The following is a 7,720-nucleotide window of genomic DNA, read 5'->3' as shown; positions in this document are numbered from 1 at the left end:
CTCAGGGGGGTGGCCACACCACCTCTTCTCCTCCATTCTCCTCTCAGGATTTTCATCACGTGCACACACACACACACACACACACACACACACAAGCTACTGGGTCTGGGCTGTGAACCATGGTTGACCGTGTGGGAGTCCAGTGCCTTAACTATTACACCACCTGCTGGCTATACCCATATAGTTCATTCAGACTGATTAACATAACACTATACATAAAAATATCCTCATAAATTTCTTTGATTGGGGCCAGCATAGTAGTTACATCACTGGGTTCCCACATAGCTGACCACAGTTTAAGTCCCAGGCCTAGTGGCTTGAAACTCATGCCAGGTACGTGTGTGTGCATCCCCAAGATCCCAGGAGGAGAATGGCAGAGAAGAGACTGCCAGGTGACCATCGCCCCCTCAGGGGTGATTTCTCATGTTCCCTCTCACTGTCTCTGTCTCTCTCTCTCTCCCTAGCTAGCGCACACACCCTTAGGCAAAATCCTTTTTAAAACTAAAGCAATTATCTTTGACTATATTTTTTAAGTCACTTTCATATAGCTAAATTTAAATGAGTTTGTTAAACATTGTTTTGCTTGTGAATCCCATAGAGAATTTGACAACACTACACTCCCTCCAACAGAAAAAGAAAAGAAAGAAGAAAAAGAAAAAGAAAACACATGTCAGACATACAACAGGTCTAAATGACTGCCAACCCTAAGAGTGTCTTCACTGACAAATCAGAATCCTTCTTAGTTACAGGCTAATGTTTCTAGGTTGTCTCTCTGTGGAGATAACCAGCAAGCCCTCCCACTCTTTTTTTTTTTTTTTTGGTCACTATTTTAATGTTCATAGTTTGGAACAACATTATATATAAAAGTCATTTTTAAAACAACCAAGTTCGGGGACCAGCAGATAGCATAATAGTTACGTCTCTGGACTCCCACGTAGTCAACCGCTGTTTGAGTCCTGGATCTGGTAGCTTAAAAGACTCCAGGTACCCCAAATACTGAGAGGAGAATGGAGGAGAGGTAATTTTAGCATGGCCATTCCCCCAGGGGGTGATTTTTTGCTTTCTGTCTCTCTGGTGAGTGCCCACACCCTATAGCAAAAAAATCTCTCTTGGAAAAAAAAAAAAAAAGATTGCTAGAAAAGTGATTTTTCCCCTCATTACGAATTTCTGCACCTGGAGACCTTTATAACAAATACTTTACTTATGTGGGCAAAGGGCAAGTGTGTAAGAATCTTGAAAAATATATAGAATGCTTCATGAATTTGCATGCCATCCTTGCGCAAGGGCCATGTTAATCTTCTCTGTATTCTAATTTTAGTATATGTGCTCTGAAGCGAGCACACCATCCCATTCTTTTGTTTTCATGTTCTGTTGACATGAAACTGTTCTTATTACTACATGCTAGCTGTGATGTAGTGAAATGGTTCGCAATATGCTTTCCCACTGCTGAATCTCCACATCCAACAATGACACTGAAGATGGTATGGCCTTTCTACCCCATTAACCTTAGAGTCATAGTGTTGTTTTGCTCCTACCAGTATATTTTCCCTCCCGTTGAAACAGTCTTGACTTGGAGCCAGCAGGTGGTGTGGTGGGTAAGGGTGCTGGACTCCCACATGGCTGACCACAGTTTAAGTCCCAGACCAGGCAGCTTGCTTTCTCACTTTCTCTTTCTCTCTCTTGCTCTCACTCTGTCCCTCTCTAGTCAAATTGAAATAAATAAATAAATAAATAAAGTGGAATAAAATCATTCTTAAAAAAATAAAGAAATAGTCTAGGAAAACAACTCATTTTTTCTAGCATATAAACATTCAGAAAAAAAAGGACTTGACCACAGGACATAATAAAAATACTTAGGAGAAGCTATATATGAAAGGCAGAATAGAATTGCATGATAGTTAAAAGCTCAAATTTTGAATTAAAGGTGACTGTGACTTCAAGTCTGAATTCTACCACCTCCTTCCTATGTGACCTTGGGCAATTCACTTAACCTCACTTACTTTCATAATCTGTGAATTGGGGATAGTATTGGGTTGTCTGAAAAGTCATGAAGCATTTTTGCATAGAAAAACAGAGAAATATGTCATGATTTTCCCAACAACCTAATATTACACATCTTGCATGGTATGAGTTAATGTTAAATAAGAATAGAAAAGAAATACAACAAGCTTGGCACAGTGGATAGCTATTATTATATTAATAATCATTTTAAATGTACTGGTTGTGTGGCATGATTATTAAAAAGGATATTCTGGTCAATAGTCTTCATATGTATTTATTATTAAGTTTATCTGTAGGATTAAAGTATGGACTTTTGCCTATTCCCCAAGAGAATCCAATCAATTGGATTACTGATTTTTATAAAACTAGAGCATAATAGAACTGCTTAAAGATGAAATCATATGATTTACCTTATTATTATTATTATTATTATTATTATTATTACTTTGGTTTTTGCTATAGAGCGCATGCACTCACCAGAAAGATAGAGAGAGACAGAAAGACAGAAAGCGAGAAATCAACCTCTCTGGCGGGATGGCCATGCTGCAATCCCTTCTCCTCCATTCTCCTCTCGGGATCTTGGGCATGCACGCACATACGCCCAGTGTGAGTTTAAGCCACTGGGTCCAGGACTCAAACCACAGTCAAGTACATGGGAATCCAGAGACATAGCCATTACACCAACTGCTGTTCCCATTTTTTAAAAAAGGTTTTACCATAGGGCATGTGTGTTTACCAGGGGAAAAGAGAGAAAGACAGTGAGAGGGAAAGTGAGAAATCACGCACACCATAGCCCTTCTCCTGGAATTTTGGGTACACACACACACACACACACACACACACACACTCCCAGAGTGATTTTCAAGCCAGAAGGTTCAGGACTCAAACTGCTGTCGGCCATGTGGGAGTCCAGTGCCATAACCACTATGCCACCTGCTGGCCCCTGATTTACTTTATTTTAAATTATTTGGAAAGTCCCTTTGGCCTTAGGGGTACACTAATAAATATTAAAGGTTATTATTATATAACAGATATGCAGAAGGACAGAGTAAGAGATCTCCAGGTAATAAAATATCAATTATTCTGTTACTATAGTAAAATATTCTATGGTATATTCTCCTTTTTAAAATTTATTTATTTATTTATTCATTCATTTATTCATTCATTCATTTTTTTTTTAATTTGACCAAAGAGATAGGAAGGAAAGTGAGAAAGCAAGCCACCAGGTCCACGACTCAAACTGTGGTCGGCCATGTGGGAGTAGCCAGTGCCCCAACCACCACGCCATTCACTGGTCCCCAATGGTGTATTATTTTATTAAGAAGTAATTTAGAAGATGTATCTTTAGATGATATTGAGACTGTAGTTGAGACTCAATGACTGCTTATTCAATTGAAAACCATAGGTGCCAGACACTGCTAGAGCACCTTTATGCTACGTCTCTTGCTATGTCTCACAATCCTCTATCAGGATAAGGATTATATGTCTATGTCATGTTTGAAACAACTGTGTTAGAAAGCTTAATTTCCAATAAGCTGTAAGTTGTATAAGTAACTAGTAATTAGTACATGAAGATTCCAACTTTGGCCTAATTTCAAAACCCACGTTGTTTTTACCATACTCTGCTGCCTGCCAAATTTTATGCACAAAAAATATGTAATTTTCAAGCCAATAAGAAATTGTGTAAGAAATTCTACTTAAAAAAATGTCTTACTCTCTCCATTTACTCTCTCTTATACTCTCCATTGTGATAATACTGGGGTGAATAGTAAGGAGACAAAGTTTAAAGAATAGGTATACAGAAACTGTTCTCTCTTGAATAAATAGGGAGATTTCAAATTCACAAATAAAAAGTAAAAAGTCCAAAAGAGCTCAGATCTTAGACAATTCGATTTAAAAATACAACACACATTTTCTGGCTTATAAAGTGGCTTCAGACGAATGAGCTGTCATCCCAAACTAATTAGAACACCGGTTGCAAACATAAGTTGGCTATTATATTACTTCCTAATTTGAATAAAGCATCACAAAGGGCACATGAGAACTAGGCATAAATCAAGAGACTTTCTCCAATTTCAATGAATCACACTTTTTAGGAGATAAACCACATTGAAAAGTTGGCTTATATGCCAATTAAGGAAGCTATCATCATAAACATTTTGCCTGAGCCTGGCATAAAATTTAATCAATCTAGGGTCATTTCCTTTTCATCTGTGCAAAAAAAAAAAAAAAAAAAAAAGTAGTAACTTATTTATGCAATTATTACTAATAATTTGAAAAAAGAAAGAAAGAAAAGTACTAGAATTCAAGGACTGGAATCGAATTCAGCATCAGCTAGCAATTGAACATGAAAAATTCAAACACTTCCATAGGTGCTGCTTATACAAAATAGCTACCAGCCTAGTCCTTGAAATGTTATCTGCAGAGCCAAGAAGGCCAATGAGAGTTAAAAGTTAATGAGTTTAGCTATGTCTGACAGAATATAGAGAATAAAGAAACTTGGTAGATGTAGTTGATTTTCGCATCCCAATACTCCAGTCTTCTCACAATGGTACCAAATCCTTTTGTTTGAGGAGTTATCTGACTTAATTTTTCCACTAAAATCAAAGAGCCAAAAAGTACAGGCACAAAAGGAAGAACAGTGTTTAAAGGTACAATAATGCATATTAAGGCTCCATTACAAAAGTCAACAAAAAACATTTCATGTCTTGTTTTATTCATGAGACTGTCAGAAATCACTGACGGAAATGAACCAGTTAAGAAATCTCAGCCAACACCAAAGATTTCTCCAGAATTCAGTGTTCTCCCTGCTTCTCATAAACATAGCTATATTATGCAGGCCAATAATGAAGTTTCCGAAGTCATGGTCTTCATTTTATGATAATGTATGCAGACATACTCTGTGCTATAATGACTATATTAATATAAACCAAATTGTAGCACTCTGCTTCTCAACATAACAGAAGCAATGAAAACATGTGACCTGAACAAATGTGATTAATTTTAAGTAGCAGTACAATTTAAAAGCACAGAAGAGATGACTAGAGCTAGAAAACCTCCTCTAATGGATGCTTAGGCATGCTTTTCTTTGTTAATTCTTCATTTTTCCTTAATTAAAAAAAATTTTTTTCAGAGTGCTCACTGAAGAGGGACAAAGAAAAAGAGAGAACACCACCCCCATGGAGAATAGTCATGCTGCAATCCCTTCTCTTGCATTTCTCCTTCCTTTTGGGATCTTGGGAATACACACACACACACACACACACACGCACGCATGCACACAAACACACACCAGTGAAGCCACTTGGCCTGGGACTCGAACAGCAGAATTGGTCACGTGGGATCCAACCCCATTAACCACAAAACCACAGGCCGGCCCTAATTTTCTTTTTTAAGTTACAAAAGTACTAAAGAAAAATAATCACCCATCTCTCTGCCACTTTAAAACAATAATCACTTGTAATATTCCATGTAATCATTTTTTCATGTATACAGAACTATTTTTTTACATCAATAGGAAAATATTATTTGCACTTTGCTTTTTTCACCTAAAATGTCTCTTGAACAGAAACATTTCATATCAATATGCAAAGCTATCTCATTCTTTCCAACAGCTACATATTATTTCAATGTACAGATGTGGCAGTAATTTATCTACCCAGTCCCTAAAAAATAGCAAATTAATCATTTGTAATTTTTGCTACTGTAAATAATACTTCAATAAGCATTCTATTGAGTTGGTTAAACTGTTGGGAAAGTCATGACACATTTTTGCATAGAAAACAAATAAAAATACATCATGATTTTTCAAATGACCTAGTCATATTTAAACCTTTATACAAATATGCAGGTATAATGGTAGCACAAAATCCTAGAAGTGGTTTCTCTAAGCTGAGGTCTTATTTAATTAAAGTCATAGTGCCCATTCAATTCTGCAGCTTAGACAGTTCCCATTGGACATTACACACAGTAAATATTTTCTATGTTGCTATATAGCTTCCATAAAGTTTTAGTGGTTTGTCTTTTTTATAAATGAGATGTATTCCATCTTTCCTCTTCTGTTAGACACCAACTCTAACTTTTTGCTTCCATAAAGAATGCAGTGGTCACCCTCATGCCCTACATCTTGCACCCATCTGGGCATCTTCCTCACAGGGAAAAGTATCCCCATTCTAGAACATATTCGGGTCCCCAGGACCCTGAAATTCCCTAAATGGCCCTAGGTCCTGTTTCTGGGTCTGTCTAGCCCTCTTTCCTGGGTGTCAAGGGTGGCTGTTTGGGACGTACAAAGGGATGTGGAGTGAAGGCTGCTAACAGGGACTCCAAATGCATGCATACAAGGCTCTTGTCCTGTAGGAGAGAGCCATGGTGGCAAGAGACGAGGAGAGAACTCCTTAGATATCCATTTATACTCTTATCCCAGGCTCGCTAAATGTTGGGGTGGTCCTCCTATGACATCCAGTTACTTCCTTGCCTCAGACTCAATAGAGTTCCTAAAGTGCAACCACTAGATTACAAGTAAAAGAAACAAAACAAACACACACACACACACACACACACACACACAACTTCATTGTCCAAAATTACATGCAAACTTGCTCTTCCCCACAGCTCAGCTGACTACCAAAACTGATCATCACCAAACTCACAGTCCTGAGCCATAAGAGGCAATTTGAAACTGTGAGAGGACAGTGGCATAAGCAGCAGCTACTTCATTCACTTTTGATTCTTTCCTACTGAAAATCAGCTCTATGAAATAGAGAAGCCACTTTTCATCCCTGAACTTCATTTCTTCATTTATTTTAGAGATCTCATTAGGTAAAATCCAATGTCCCCTTCGATGTCTGATTTCTATGGTTCTAAGTTGGAGATTCAAACTTAAATTTTAAAACACATCATTTTTTGTTGGCTTTGGACTTTTGCTGCTCCCACTGTTTTGTGCAAACGCTTAGGTGTGTGTTCTTTGCTCTTCGGAGTTGATTTAACTCGGATCCCACTTAAGTGTGCTATATTATGAAGAACAAAAAGGAAATCATGAATGCTTTCCTATTTTAAAAAAGTATAAAAAATGGGCCAGCAGGTGGCACAGAGGTTAAAGCACTGGACTCTCACATGGCAAAACATAGTTCAAGTGCCGGACGCGATGGCTTCAAACTCATGCCAGGTGCATGTGTGTGTGCATGCCCCAAATCCCGAGAACAGAATGGAGGAGAAGGGATTGCGACGTGACCATCTCCCCTGGGGGGTGATTTCTTGCTTTCTCTCTCTCTGTCTCTCTGTCTCTGGCGAGCACACATACCCTATAGGAAAAAAATCACTCTTCTTTTTTTTTTTTTTTTTTAAGTATAAAATAAAATGAGACTTACAACCTCACATTCACCTAGTCAGGCAAGGGGTAATGTTCTTCTAGGGTTAATTAAATTAAATTTCCAAATACATATGGTCCCAAATTATTATGGTTCTACTTCACAATTTTTCAAGTTTACGGTGATACAAAAGCAATACATGGAGAAGGGAACAGAACAGGCCTTCTTCAAGAACCAGCTCCATGGCTCCTGCAAGTATGCCACGCGGTTTTCTAATTTTGGGGTTTTATTGAAAATTTTTGAATATTAATTTTTTTTAGTTTTATTTAAGTTTTTCTCTTCATATTTTTTCTCTTTTTCTTTGTTTCTTGTCTGTTTTTTGCTGTTGTTGCTAATATTTCCCTCTCACTCTT

At 37.6% G+C, this 7,720-nt stretch overlaps 1 non-coding gene across 1 annotated transcript; it reads right to left on the bottom strand.

The window, feature by feature from the left end:
- Nucleotides 1-1,238: 1,238 nt before the first annotated feature.
- Nucleotides 1,239-1,341, bottom strand: LOC114008124 (U6 spliceosomal RNA). Its single transcript, XR_003549686.1, has one exon. It is a non-coding gene; the product is annotated as a U6 spliceosomal RNA (small nuclear RNA).
- Between the last annotated feature and the right edge of the window lie 6,379 nt (nucleotides 1,342-7,720).

This window comes from Tupaia chinensis, unplaced genomic scaffold, assembly GCF_000334495.1.
Source record: "Tupaia chinensis unplaced genomic scaffold, TupChi_1.0 Scaffold000290_1, whole genome shotgun sequence".
Classification (NCBI taxonomy): Eukaryota; Metazoa; Chordata; class Mammalia; order Scandentia; family Tupaiidae; genus Tupaia; species Tupaia belangeri.
The sequence above is the reverse complement of the archived record's forward strand: the minus strand, read 5'-3'. Positions and strand labels throughout refer to the sequence as shown.